The sequence below is a fragment of the Lactuca saligna genome, chromosome 5, assembly GCF_052625555.1.
Source record: "Lactuca saligna cultivar CGN05327 chromosome 5, ASM5262555v1, whole genome shotgun sequence".
NCBI lineage: Eukaryota > Viridiplantae > Streptophyta > Magnoliopsida > Asterales > Asteraceae > Lactuca > Lactuca saligna.
Genome location: NC_136421.1, coordinates 70,139,375 through 70,155,371, shown reverse-complemented (window position 1 = coordinate 70,155,371; position 15,997 = coordinate 70,139,375).

Here is a 15,997-nt window from a genome sequence, read left to right as displayed (position 1 = left end):
GTTCGCTGGAGCGCCCAGCGGAGACCCGATTCCACTTGAGAATGTGAAGATCCAAGGCAACAAGTCTATCCATATCTCATTCCAATTCATGATCTATATCTTAATCATTGAATTTCGGGACGAAATTCCCTCTAACGGGGGAATAATGTAACAACCTGAAGTTTTCCATCGTCGAAAACCCGTTCTACCTGTAAAAATTCACCGTTAGTCAATTCGTTTCTTTTCCCATTTTGGGTTAAATTAATTAAATTTATATATTTATTTTAATCCATTGAGTGTCCAAACCCTTTAAGAACTCATGAAACTAGCTCAAAAATGTTTATTTCAAAAAGTTTGGAAACGTCCCCGCCGAGTGATGGAAACTTAATCGGGTGCGACCAAAAGCCCCGTTTAAGGTCAGTATCGGGTAGAATTCCACTGTGTCCAAGTTTTAGAACCTATATAAACGTGTTTAAGCACCCTTTTGAAGCTTTTTCTTCCTCTCTCTACTCTCTCTCTACACCTCTCTCCTAAATCCAAGGGTAAGGGTCCAAATTATCAATTTAAGGCTCCAAATCTTTGATGTACCTTCCATAACTTGTTGTACAACCTCTCTAGCTTTAGAATTCGAGTTTGAACATTGAATTAGGACCATTATTATGAGTTTACGGCCCTAGAACAGTACTAGGCCGTAAACTCAAGAAAGTGGGGTTTTTATAGCAACAAAACCCTTGCAAACCTCAAATGGACCTTAGACATGGCTAAATGACTTTGTGGAATGGACTTAGAATGCCTTAAACTATAACTTGAAGCATTGTTTATGATTTTACGGCCATTGAAGGTGCCTAGGCCGTAAACTCACATTTAAAGGGGTTTTAAGCCCTTAAACCCTCCCTAAACTCAATCAAGCCCTAGTTATGATTTTTAGAAATTATGTAATGGACTTGGAACTCATTAAACATCAATTTTGAGAGATTTGTATGAGTTTACGGCCAACCCATATGCTTGGGCCGTAAACTCCTCAAACATGGGTATAAAATCATTTCTAAAGTGTTAGAATGCTATCCAACACCACCAAAATCCTTGGAATAAATTAGGGAACCAACCAAAAATAGTTTAGAAGCCTTAAACACATCATAAACCCTCTAATTGAGAGTTTACAGCCAGAGCATATGCTCCAAGGCCGTAAACTCATAGATGTATGTCATTTGAAGCCCTAAACTCACCGTAAGCCTTGTAAAAATTAGTTGAATCACATGTGATTAATCCTTGGCCTTCAAATTAATTTAGTTGGATGTGGGTAAGATTTACGGCCGTAAACTCTTAGTTTACAGCCATAAACTCTTCTATTTATTCATAAAATGATTTAATCCCTTTCAAATGTCCAAAATCCAAACCTAACAACACCCATTATTTGATTTAAAGCCATTTAGCACATAAAAACACCCACCATGAGTTTACGGCCGTAAACTCATGGGTATGTGGTGTTTAGGCCATAAACACTCCCTAAGAGTCCATTATTGAAGAGTAAACTCTAAATCCTAGCCATTCATGTCCTAAAATGCCACCCGGGTCCCTTCAAACGCTCATTTTGGAGTGTTTTCGCGTCTTAAAATGTTCAAGTGTATCTAATTAGTTATTTGAATCTAATTAGATATATATTGTGTGTATTATTTAATATTACATAGGAACTTCACTCATATTCAAACCTCGGTTCGACGTTTAGCTTTCCATCCGACACAACTTCGCGTCCAGTGAGTTCATACCCCTACGGCTTTTTCACTGTTTTCAATGTTTTCAGGGGGGAAATACAAGCAAACTATAACTGTTTTCAAATCATAACATTGATACGTTTCAAATTATATCTGACAAACTTATAAACTCTTTTACTCCTTATGTATTTTGCTGAGCATAAGGAATGATTTATCAATTACAACTAAATGGATTTTAGTTAAGGAAATAACAAAACTAATCAAATTATTATGGGAATAATTTGGGGTCTTCACTGTTCTTTCTATCATATGTTGATATCTATATCAAGTTTTTAGATAAACTATGTCTGATTCAGTTTATCTCCGTATCATTTTAATGTATTGTCAGATAATTTCATTGTATGTATCTGTATTTACTGTACTATGTTTCATAATCTTCTGTATGTCTATATCTTATGAGAACCCTGTGAGTAGTTTAGTACTGGTTTGTGAGATAGTCACTACCCTTTATGGATGATCAGTAAATCCTCCCCGGAAGTGTAACCAGAGTCTCCTGGAAGGAGAGCGCGGAATTTGTGAATACATCTATTCGGGACTGACAATCCCACACCTTAACTGCTAGCTACAGTTAGGCGGGCACGCCTGGGGTAACAAATTTCTGGATATCGTTTCGACGTCTGACAAACATCAAGGAGGTCACGTTGTCGTATTAGTATGGTTACCCGACTCACAACGTGTATTAATATTAATTTATTCACAGTTTGGGTTTTAGAATCTATCTATCTTTCGGGATAGTGATCCCATGGTATTATCAAACTATTTTGTATCTAGTCCGAGATAGTGATCTCATGGTTTTATATCTATACTTGTACGGGATGTTTTTCCCCATGGTCTTTATCTATATCTATTACGGGATAATAATCCCATGAATTTTAACTATATCTTATACGGGATAGTAATCCCATGGTTTTAAATCTATATTTGGTGTGGGACGGTAATCCCATGATTTGAATCTATAATTTGTATTGGATGATAGTTTTATAGTTTTAAACTATACAATGTGATCTTAAAAACTAAAACCTTACTTTTAGGAAATTATGGGATTTTTCCTGGGTTAGTGAATTCATATATCTAGTATTGTGTGAGAAATCAATTGACTAATAATTACTTATAAGAAAATATGGGATTTTCTTGGGTCGTAACCTTTTTCAGAATTTAAGAGGAATCTTATACAATTTCATGAAAATAAACTGCTTATGAACTCACCAGCTCTTTGCTAATTTTCAAACTGCTTGTATTCTCAGGTTCTTCTTAGACAGGTATCACTGCGTTCTTTTGTTGAAGACGGAGCGAATGGAAGTCACCTCTTTCTTTTGTATAAACTATGTACTTATGAAACTTGTACTACTTTACTTTTCAACCGATGTAATGATATCTATGTAATGTAATGTAATGTTTTGTGTTTTACTTCGCTTACTATGTGCATTGGATTTGATACTCAACGTGGAGTCCGCCCCGGAAATGTTTCCGCCTTCGGTTTTCGGGGTGTGACACAGGGCCACATCTGAGCCTCGTATACTGCCTCCGTGTCTCGCCTCGCTGTTGCCACGCACCTTGCCCCTTCGCTGTCACGTCCTTCCTTCCGTGTCCGAACCGCACAAGCTGCTACATGGAGCATTCTCAGCCACAAAGCCCTCAGCCTCGCACCCTATAAATAGGGGGCTGCGAGATCTCTCGATTACTTTTAGAAATTTGACATTTTCACCACTAAACTTATATTTTGACTATTTTGACTTCCCCCGAAGCCTCGGTATCATTTTTAAAGCCCGAAATATGTCCCGAAGTTCACGAAAACCAGAAAAATTTTATCTTTTCGGTTTTGAAGCTCCAACACTCGCAGAGCCTGGTTTCTCAATAAAACTCCCGGTTTTATCAGAAACAATCATTTTAAGGAACGAATTGCTGCCCGATTATCATCAAATCAAGTGAGTGTATAGTCACTTTCATCTTACACATAGATATGAAGTATTTTTTCTATAAAATACGTGTTATGTGTAATTATATTGATTGTTTATTTGAGATGATTGTTGAATAGAATGTTTTATACAAGTTATAAACTATATATGTATTTTATCTACAAATATGTTGGGTAAAACATGGGTAGACAAAATAGTTGATGTGTGTTAAAATGATGAGAGGCCTCGATGTTGTTGTTGTTCCAGTCATCTAGCGGAGTATGGATAACAACCACAGAATCTTCTAGACAGTTCAGTGGAGCGCTGGCAGGCTTGCAACCTGTAGGTGTTGTGAACGATGTGTTCACTGAGGTACTCCATCCCCCTCATGGTTGCCTTTAGGACATTTATTGTTGACGAACCACTTAGCAGTAGTGTCCATCCCAATGATTAAATCCTTAGACTAGGTCCCCTGTATAGGTGTTTAGGGACGTAAAGTGAGAATAACGAGAATGGGTAATCAGGGTTATTGTTGGTTGATGAAATTAAAATTTTTTTGTTGATCGATGAAATTAATAAATTTATTATTATTTGTGGGTTGAAAACCCTATATGCTCACCAGGCTCCCAAGCCTGACCCACTCAGCTTTCTATTTTACAGGTAGTGGACTCAGAGCATAATGATAATGATGATGAGGGACTTTTGGATTTTAGGCCATTAGTTGTAAATAACTGTTGTAAGGCTTATAATGTACTGTTTATACTTATGTATTGTATCGAAGATGACATTCCAAGTCTTTTAATGAAATACATTTCTAAGGAAATGCTTTTGATAAATCTTTATCATATTATTGTTTTGGGACAAATTCCGCAATTCTTTTATTAAAAGGTTACTCTGATTTTGAAATAAAGTATAAACAAAAACCGGTCTTTTTTAGACGAGAAATTGGGGATGTCACAGTTGGTATCAGAGCATTAGTTTAAGCGAACTAGGAATTTGTATGATTTCTAGACTTAAACTTAGAATGCTAAGCAATGATTGTGAGGTGTGAGCACTAGTATATTTTAGAAAAGATGCCTAAAATGCTTTGATGTGCTAAATGTTATGTGTTTGCTATACATTTTATTATTGTTCGGATCTATGGTCTATGGCCGACCGGATCTGGAAAACCTTATGTGTGTAGGATTCTAAGCGTATGATTACGATATTAGAACTAGCATGTAAACGTTTTGGAGTCTATATTGAATAAAGATCTAAATTTAACTTATTCGGTGTATAGATCAAGATGGCAAGGACCCGTAGCAGAAACATAAACGCAAATGGGGATAGGAACCAACCCCTAGAGGTTCAGCAAATACCTGTTGTTGAAGAAGTTGCACCGGAGCCAGTCACCATGGCAGGAGTTCAAGCCATAATTCAGGCTATTCTAGCTGAACAAAGGGAAGAAATGAGATGTATTCTCCACGAAAATAGGGACGAATCTACCATACATGTTGAACGGATGGAGCCAGTTCTCGAGCAATCTTATGAAGGGAACTACAACCGCCAAGTGAGTCAAATAGGGTCTCAAGGTGAGCAAAGGGATGGCCTAGAAGGGAGAAACAACAAGGATGGACGGATGTACAAAAACTTCTTGGGTGCGAAACCACCAAGTCTCTCAGGAAGCCCAAAGCTTGTTGAGATCATGGACTGGATCTCCGATATGGAAATGGTGTTTGAAAGTGTCGATTGCAACGAGAAGCAGAAGACTATCTTCGCTGTGAGACAATTGAAAACTGGAGTCTTGAGCTGGTAGAAGCTATTGACAGATACAATGCCGCGAGGAGAAGCTATGAAAATGTCGTGGGATGAGTTCTTGGAACAACTGAAGGCAGAGTACTGTTCAGAGATAGATCTGATTTATCTGAACAATGAGTTCCAAATTTTGAAAAATGGGAGAATGAGTATCAACGACTATGTTGTTGCATTCACAGAAAAGATGAAGTTTTTTTCATACCTAGTGCCAACCGAACTTTCCAAAATTGAGAAGTTCGCAAACGGACTGCCGGATGACTTTGGCCCAACAGTCTAGATGGCAACTACTCTGAAATTAGTTGTTCGAGCAGTTAAGAATGTGGAGACCCAACAAAAGGAAAGAGGTCTAGAAAGGGCTGAGGTTGATGAGAAACGAAAGTTCAATGGATCCTCGAAGTCTAACAAGAAGAGTAGATTCTCTAAGTCTGGTTCGAGAGGAGGAGGATCTGAAGCAAAGTGGTGTGACAAGTGTAAGAAGAAGCACTCTTGGAAGTGTAACGGAGGGGTCACTTGTTATAAATGTGGAAAGCCTGAGCACTATGCCAACGAATGTACATTCACTAAGAAGGTCTGTTATGAGTGCAATGAGGAGGGGCACATTTCAAAGGATTGCCCAAAGAAGAAGATGGCAGGAAGACCCAACATACCACCGAAGCCGAAGGCGAGAGCCTTCCAGATGATGCTCGAGGCTACGAAGGAGGCAGCAGACGTTGCTTCAGGTACCTTTCTTGTAAATGATTTTCCTGCAAATATACTATTTGATTTCGAAGCCAACTACTCCTTTGTGTTGCATAAATTTGGTGGGAAATTAGCATTACTTGTAGAAAAACTTGATAATGCCCTGATTGAAGAAGTTGCCAGTGGCAAACTCATACCTGTTAGTAATCGTATTAGGAACATCGTCATTGACCTAAACGGAAACGAATTCCATGAAGAGCTATTACCCATAGAGTTAAACGGTTTCGACATCGTTTTGGGTATGGATTGGCTTAGCGCCAATGATGCTGAGATTCTTTGTAAGAAGAAAATAGTAAGGGTAAACCCACCCGGAAGGGAATCATTTATGGTATACGAGGACAAACGCAGAGTGAATTCTGGAATCATGTCCCTGATGAAAGCCATGAAATGTTTGTCCAAAGGATGTGCATCATACATAGCATTCCTAATCGATGCTAAGAAGGAGAAGAAATAGGTGCAGAATATACCGGTTGTGTGTGTGATTATCCGAAAGTATTTCCCGAAGATCTTCCCGAATTACCACCTGATAGGCAAGTGGAGTTTCGTAGAGACTTGTTACCAGGAACAACACCGATAGCAAAGGCACCTTACCGATTAGCACCGACGGAGATGAAGGAGCTCATGACACAACTTCAGGAGCTGTTGGACAGCGGTTTCATTCGACCTAGTTCATCGCCCTGGGGAGCTCCAGTGTTATTCGTGAAGAAGAAGGACGGAAGCATGAGAATGTGTATTGATTACAGAGAGCTGAACAAAGCAATGATAAAGAACAAGTACCCGTTGCCAAGGATTGATGACCTGTTCGACCAGTTACAGGGTTCGAGCTATTTCTCGAAGATCGATCTTAGGTCGGGATACCATCAACTAAATGTGAGAGAGCAGGATATCAGAAAGACTGCATTTAGTACAAGATATGGACACTATGAATTTTTCATTATGTCGTTCAGACTAACCAATGCCCCAACAACTTTCATGGATTTGATGAATAGGGTTTGTAAACCATTTCTAGATAAATCTGTGATAGTATTCATAGACAACATCTTAAGTTATTCGAAAAGCAAGCAGGAGCATGAAAATCATCTACATGAAGTGTTAGAAGTCGTGAAAAAGGAGAATTTGTAAGCAAAGTTCTCCAAATGTGAATTTTGGATTCAAGAAGTCCAATTCTTGGGTCATGTGGTTAACTGTAACACCGTAAACTTCAAAACAAATTTTTAAAATTTTTATAAAACATAATTCATTTAATATTCAGAAAACAACCACATTTAATCATTTAATCCAAGTAATACAAAATCCCAAGATCTCAAAATCATAAATCGTGTGTGTATTGATTAAGTCGGCGCCTTCCCGCGGTCGTCACTAGTACCTGAAACAAATAACATCAAACACTGTAAGCAGAAAACTTAGTGAGTTCTCCAAAATACCACATATAAAACATATTAGCCACTCGAGGCTATAACTCTGTGGGTCCGTGCACCCAAACTCTGTGAACCCTCAGGTTCTAACTCTGTGAACCTTCCGGTTCTAACTCTGTAAACATGCACAGCATAAATCACATAGAAATAATGCAGTACAACACATAACATACATAGCATACAAATACTCTATCACATAACTCTGGTTACCTACTCAAGGTAAAGTATTGTGAGAAGACTCACCTCGCGTATCTCGGTAATTCGTAAATCCCTGAAATCACTAGTGCTCGATCTCCCGAGCTATAGTCCTCCTATAACACAATACATCTCTAATTAACACTTTCCCAACTAAGGTTGACTATCCCTTAACAAGTCAACATAGGTCAACACTGGTCAATGGTCAACGGTCAACTTTGACCGGACTCGGCGAGTGCACTATAGCGACTCGGTGAGTCTAAGCGCATACACTGAGTTCCCTGGGATCCTCTCTTGACACATCGAGTATTCTCCTAACTCGATGAGTTCCACCTGGCATGAGTTGTGGGGCCACCACGACTTAACTCGCCGAGTCTCAAGAACAACTCGGCGAGTCCCAGCTTGACTCAGTCCACCTATCAGCCCACTCTGACTCTCCCTGAATCACTGAGTCAAACCCTCAACTTGGCAAGACAACTCGCTATGTGGTGCTGGGCAATATTCATGCTACTCGCTGAGTCTGTTCATCGGACTCGGCGAGTCCATGCCATGCAATTACTCAAACTCACTCCTAAGGTCAGATCCGATCCACTAACTCATAGATCGAGTCCTTCCAAGCTTATTTAGCACGTAAAGTCACTATCTTGATGTACATACAACATCTATATGACCATATATGATGATTTAGTCCCAAATACCACAACTCAAGGTCATAATCTCCATTGCTGTTCATAAAGCTTGATGAGTGAGGCTCTCTGGACCTCTATGGATCCAGATCCAAAGCCTCAACATTAGAAAGGGACTATTTGGCATCACATCAACCCAACAAAGGCCACAAGAAACCCTAAATCCAAATATACTTCATAAAACAGAAGATGAGCTGAAATAATACCTCCAGTTCAAAGATCAGAGCTTCAAATCCACAGTATAGCAATCTCATATGCTTTCTCTTGGTTATGACCTCCTTCTCCTTGCTAAATAACACCACAAAGGTCAAGAATGGCTTCCTTTCTCTCTCAAAACGCTCAAGCACTCTAGGGTTTCTCTCTATGGATTGGTGAGCACAAATGACGACCATAAGGCCCTTTAAATAGGTCTCAAACCCCGGGAATTAGAGTTTCATTACACAGCATGGACTCGCCGAGTCTAGACGCGAACCCGTGTCCAAAACCGCGATCCTACTCGGCGAGTTTGAGCTCCAACTCGCCGAGTCCACTCACAATTTCCAAAAATAAGCCAATAATAAATACCTGGAAATTCTGGGCTGTTACATTAACCAAGAAGGAATAATGGTTCATCCTGCAAAGACTGAAGCTGTAATGAAGTGGGAACAACCAAAAAGTCCTACGGAGATTCGAAGCTTTTTAGGATTAGCTAGATATTACCGAAGGTTTATCAATGGATTTTCTTTGATAGCCGCTCCATTGACAGCCTTGACCCACAAAGGAGATACTTATACTTCAAGTGAAAAGCATAAGGAAGCCTTTGACAAGTTGAAGAAGAAATTATGTGAAGCACCAATTCTTTCTTGACCCGAAGGAGTTGAAGACTTCGCAGTCTATAGTGATACATCAGGAGTTGGGTTGGTTTGTGTTCTGACCTAGCGGGATAAAGTGATAGCATATGCATCAAGACAACTGAAGGAGCATGGAAAGAACTACCTTACTCATGATTTGGAGTTGGCAGTGGTAGTTTTCTCTCTAAAAATATGGAGACATTACCTCTATGATACGAATTGCAAACTTTTCACTGATCATAAGAGTCTCCAGTATCTCTTTAATCAGAAGGAATTGAATATGAGCCAACGACGCTGGCTGGAATTACTAAGGGACTACGACTATGAGATAGTTTATCACCCTGGTAAAGCAAATGTTGTTGCTGATGCTCTCAGTCGGAAAGTCAACCTTGAAAAAGAAAAGGCCAAGAGTGTTGAGAATTGAGGTTTTCTCAACAATTGTGGAGACTATAAAGAAAGCTCAGGAGGAAGCTTTAGAGAAGAATGACCGAAAAGAAGAACTTTTGGGAAAAACATTAGTATTCGGTACAAACAACCAAGGGTTGAAGGTATTCCAAGATAGGATTTGGGTACCTAAGACGGGAGGAGTAAGAGATGTTCTGATGGAAGAAGCTCACAAGACCATGTACTCGATTCATCCCGGCAGTACGAAAATGTATAGGAATTAAAAACCCGATTACTAGTTGCTAAGTATGTGGCCGAGTGTGTGACATGTGGAAGAGTCAAGGCACATCATTAGAAACCATATGGGAATTTAGAACCTTTACTTGTACCCATGGGTAAATAGGAAGACATCACCATGGATTTTGTGACTAAAATACCCAGAACAAAGAGCGGTCACGACATGATTTGGGTGGTCGTGGATCGTTTCACCAAGAGTGCACACTTAATAGCAACCAATGAAAAATGGTCTATGGATAAGCTTGTCGAATGCTTACGCGAAGGAAATTGTGAGACTTCACGGTGTTCCTCTAACAATTGTATCAGATTGTGATACTCTTTTCACGTCACGATTTTGGAAAAGTCTACAAGAGGAAATGGGTACCAAGTTGTGTTTAAATACATCTTACCATCCACAAACTAATGGTTAGAGCAAAAGAACAATACAAACACTTGAAGATATGCTGAGAGCATTTACCCTGGAATTTCAGGGTAACTGGGATGAACATTTACCTTTAGTAGAATTTTCCTATAACAATAGTTTCCACTCGAGCATAAAGATGGCACCTTATCACGCTTTGTATGGACAAAAGTGTCATATGCCGTCTTGTTGGCTTGAAGATGGAGAAAAGTAGTTTATGGGACCTGAGATAGTCCATTAGACTGCTAAAAAGTTGAAAGTGATTACGGAAAGGATGTTAGCAGCTCAGGATCGTCAAAAGAGCTATGCTGACCAGAAAAGAAAACCGATAACATTCGAAGTTGGTGATTTAGTTTTTCTTAAAGTCTCGTTGTGGAAGGGACTTATAAGATTTGGTAAAAGGGGAAAGTTAAGTCCAAGGTTTATTGGACCATTTAAAGTTCTTAAGAGGATTGGGAATCAAGCTTAAAAACTAGAATTACCAGAAGAACTAGATGGTATTCATAAGACTTTCCATGTGTGTTATTTAAGGAAGTTCACGGGAGATGTTCTCGACGTAATTCCAATATCCGAGTTAAGGCTGGATGAAAGCAAGAGGTTAATCGAAGAACCAGAGGCAATCATTGACCGTAAGACTAAAAATTTGCGATGCAATATGGTCGATTTAGTGCTTGTGCAATGGAAACATACGAATGGGCCAAATCTCACATGTGAAACGGAGAGTGACATGATGAGTTGCTACCTGTATTTTTTGCGGATGGAATCATCCTAAGGGGGAGAGAATTGTAATGCCAGTGTTTCTGGGCTAAAAGCATTAATAAAGTTGTAATAGTCTAGGTCAACCTTTGTAACTCATTTTGAAGTAATAAAGAGGAATTATGTGAATATTATGTGAATTATATGCTTATTTGCTTAAATTATTATGATTTAATTAATTAATAATGAAAATAAGCATTTAAAATAAATATTAGAAAAAGCCGATATCTTTTAAGAAAGTTGTAGCGGCAGAAACAAGGATTTCGGAGATATAAAGAACGCCGAAATCCGAGTTATAACGAAGAAGTTATAACCTGTCGAAGTTTCACGACGGAACCGGTATGGCACCGGGAAGCATAAAAAGTGAATATTGCAATAAAGTGCTTTTTAGCCTTAACAATCTAAGCTAAAGTTATAGTATTCGTTAAACCGATAGTTTTGATAAAAAAACGTCCAAATCTGACTTCGTATGAGGAAGTTATGATTTTTCTAAGTTTTAGCTTAGCAATAGACAGCTAAATACTCGAATTTAAGATCGAGCAATATTTAGCCGACACAACCTAAACGAGAATCGAAGGTCTCGTCAATAGTAGTACAACGGTAAAAAGACAGACGAAAACGGACGTCGGATGAAGAAGTTATGAATTTTTAACGAATTTTCCTATCTCGGTCTGTTAAAAATAATAATATTAAAATTAAAATCAAAATTAGCCGACGAATTCTAAACGAAAGTTGTAGAGCATCATTTTAGTTACGTGTGCATATAAAGAATATCAAAAACGGAGCTCATATGCGAAAGTTATGGATTTTAGAAGTTCGGGGCTCAAAATTCAAAAAAATCCGCATGAACAGTAGCCGGCCGCTTCACCTCGCACGAAGTTGCTGTGTCACCGAGGATGTGGCCGAATCCGGATCCGACACATGTTGCTATTCCCTCGGACCGAAGTCTCGGCCAATCAGAAGCCGCCGCGTGTCCGAGTCTCGCATGGCCACGTCCGAGCCTCGTATCCCGCCTCCGTGTCTCGCCTCGCTGCTGCCACGCGTCTCGCCCCTTCGATGCCACGTCCTTCTTTCCATGTCCGAACCTCGCAAGCTGCTACGTGGAGCATTCTCAGCCACGAAGCCCTTGGCCTCGCACCCTATAAATAGGGGGGCTGCGAGATCTCCCGACTACTTTTAGAAACTTGACATTTTTCACCCCTAAACTTATATTTTGACTATTTTGACTTCCCCTGAAGCCTCGGTGTCATTTTTAAAGCTTGGAATACGTCCCGAAGTGCTTGAAAACCCGCAGAATTTTATCTTTTTGGTTTTGAAGCTCCAACTCTCGCAAAGCCCGGTTTCTCAATTAAACTCCCGATTTTATCAGAAACGATCATTTTAAGGAACGAATTGTTGCCCGATTATCATCAAATCAAGTGAGTGTGTAGTCACATTCATCTTACACATAGATATGAAGTATTTTCTATATAACACGTGTTATGTGTAATTATATTGATTGTTTATTTGAGATGATTTTTGAATATAATGTTTTATACAAGTTATAAACTGTATATGTATTTTATCTACAAATATGTTAGGTAAAACATGGGTAGATGAATTAGTTGATGTGTGTTAAAATGATGAGAGGCCTCGATGTTATTGTTGTTCCAGTCATGTAGCGGAGTATGGATGACGACCACGGACTCTTCTAAACAGTTCAGTGGAACGCTGGCAGGTTCGCAACCTGTAGGTGTTGTGAACGATGTGTTCACCGATGTACTCCATCCCCCTCATGGTTGCCTTTAGGACATTTATTCTTGAGGAACCCCCTTAGCAGTAGTGTCCATCCCGATGATAAAATCCATAGACTAGGTCCCTTGTATAGGTGTTTAGGGACGTAAAGTGAGGATAACGGGAATGGGTAATCAGGGTTACTGTTGGTTGATGAAATTAATAAATTTATTGTTGATCGATGAAATTAATAAAGGTATTATTATTTGTGGGTTGAAAACCCTATATGCTCACCAGGATCCCAAGCCTAACCTACTCAGCTTTCTGTTTTACAGGTAGTGGACTCAGAGGATAATTATGATGATGATGAGGGACTTTTGGATTATAGGCCATTAGTTGTAAATAACTGTTGTAAGGCTTATAGTGTACTGTTTAAACTTATGTATTGTATCGAACATGACATCCCAAGTCTTTTAATGAAATACATTTCTAAGGAAATGCTTTTGATAAATCTTTATCATATTATTGTTTTGGGACAAATTCCGCAATTCTTTTATTAAAAGGTTACTCTGATTTTGAAATAAAGTATAAACTAAAAACTGGTCTTTTCTGGCCGTGAAATTGGGGATGTCACATCTGTGCCTGTTCAGAATCTGATAAGGTGAAGCTTGCCGCCTGCACTTTCACCGATAAAGTCGTGACTTGGTGGAATGGTCGAGCCAATGCTATGGGAACTTCTGTGTATCAACCCGTAATTTATTCCATCACTATAAACCGTTCCCGGTAAATAAAACCGTTCGTATTCAAATTTTTCCGTTAACCTTAGAGTTAAATTAAATTGATCGCGACTTTTAATTCAGTTTCATAAGTGTCGGGATGCGTTAAAAACATTAAAATATTTTTCCATATTTATTTGGAAAATTATTAGTTCCATTTAAGTCGTGATTACGACAACCTATCGGGTACGACCAAAAGCACCGACTAACGACAGTATCGGTTAGAATTCCACCGGGCCATAAACTCAACCCCTATATAAAGGAGTGAGTGACATCATTTTGAAGCTTTTTTTCTCTCTCTCTCTCTAAACACTTTCTCTCACTACTCTCTCTAGAACTCAAAATTCATCCAAAAACCCCATTTCAAGCTTCAATTTGGTAAGTACTTCATCCTACCTTGTTGTTTAACTTGTTTGGCATGCAAATTCATGTTTGAAACTTCCAAAAACACCCAAGAACAAGTGTTTACGGTCTTGGGACCCTCCCAAAACCGTGAACACCCCTTGACAGGGTTTTGAAGCCCTAAAACACCTCCAAACCCATTCTAGTACTTAGATATGGCTTAGAAACTTGCATGAATGAACTTAGGACCCCAAATTCGTACCATTTGAGTATTGGACATGAGTTTACGGTCCAAGAACATGCTAGGACCGCAAACCCACGTTCATGGACCATAAACTCCTCTTAAAGTGTCAAAATGTCCCTAAACACTTCCAAATGCTTCCATGATGCTTCCATGAGAGTGTAGAACCTTATAATCCTTCAAATGATGCACCAAAACATATGTAAATGAATCAAACTTGATCTTATAGTCCAAGAACATTCTTAGACCGTAAACTCATCTTCTTGGACCATAAACCCATCTTCTTGGACCATAAACTTTTCAAATGGGTGTTAATGTGCGTTTATCACCTTGTATGGCTTGGAATTGAACCTAGAACCTTGTATGCTTAACCTTCAACCACAAAAACGCATGATTCATGGACAAATATGAGTTTAAGGTAGTAAACTCATGTATTTAAGGTAGTAAACTCCCCAAGAGCATCATCATAAAATGTAAACTCCTTTTCCAAGGCCCTTTCAAGTCCCAATCACTTCTTAAGCCATAGAATCAACCCTAGAACTTTCCTTTGTGCATTGTAAGAACAATTAGCATCCAAGAACACACCACCCATGAGTTTACGACTATAAACTCATGGTAATATGTTCATAGAACTGTAAACCCTCTTATGAGTTTACTCTCTAGGAGTAAACTCCATATCTGAGCCTTATACGTCCCTAGATGTCACCCGGGTCACTCCAAACACTTGATTTGAAGTGTTTTCGTGTCTTGGAGTGTATAATCATTTCTAATTAGTGATTTAAAGTCTAATTAGATACATTTGCATATCATTTCATATTACGAAGGAACCTCACCTGTTATCAAGCCCCGAACCGATACTTAGGATCCAATCCGACACGCTTCTCGACTGGTGAGAATTTTCACACTTTTAAGAACTGAAAACTTACTAACAAACTGTTTTAACTCGCAGAGTTGTTTGTTCAAACCGATTTTCAATTCTTATTATATACTGTTATGTTGTATACTTTACAATTGATTGTTCACACTTATATTGATTGAGATTATAAATCATATGTAGAGTCTGTGATAAAATACCCTAGGCATGAGTATAAAAGACAGACACCATTAGAAAGCATAAATCAATCATAATGTCCTTAATAACACACTTAGGCTCAGGTCTAATAGACAGACACCATTAGAAAACATAAATCAATCGTAATGTCCTTAATAACACACCTAGGCTCGAGTGTAAAAGACAGGCACCATTAGAAAACATAAATCAATCATCATGTCCATAATAACACACCTAGGCTCGAGTGTAAAGGACAAACACCTTTAGAATACATAAAACATTGGAATGTTCTTAATAAAACAACTAGGCTCGAGTGTAAAGGACATGATCCATTAGAACATAGATAGTCATAGATACTACTTCCCTAGGCACGAGAAGTAAAGGGAAATCTTAAAGATTGGAGACACGTCCTCTGTAACAATTCCTTGGCTCGAGAGAGTGGAGGACTACCCCTATAACTAGAATCTCCGAACGTAGGAGAACGTGACTTGAGTGTATAGATCTATACGGGACTGACAATCCCACACCTGGTTGCTAGCTACAGCCGAACCGAAAGATTCAAGGGTGACGAAAGTCATAGAAAGGATACTGGCCACGACCCGAGTCATATCTTGTCTGAAGTATGGTTAAGGACTCGCAATCAAGATTATTAACGCTTTACACTTATTTATTAGTTTTATGTACGTAGTAAAACTAATGTACGTTTGAAGATAATCGGAAATCGGTAATATTT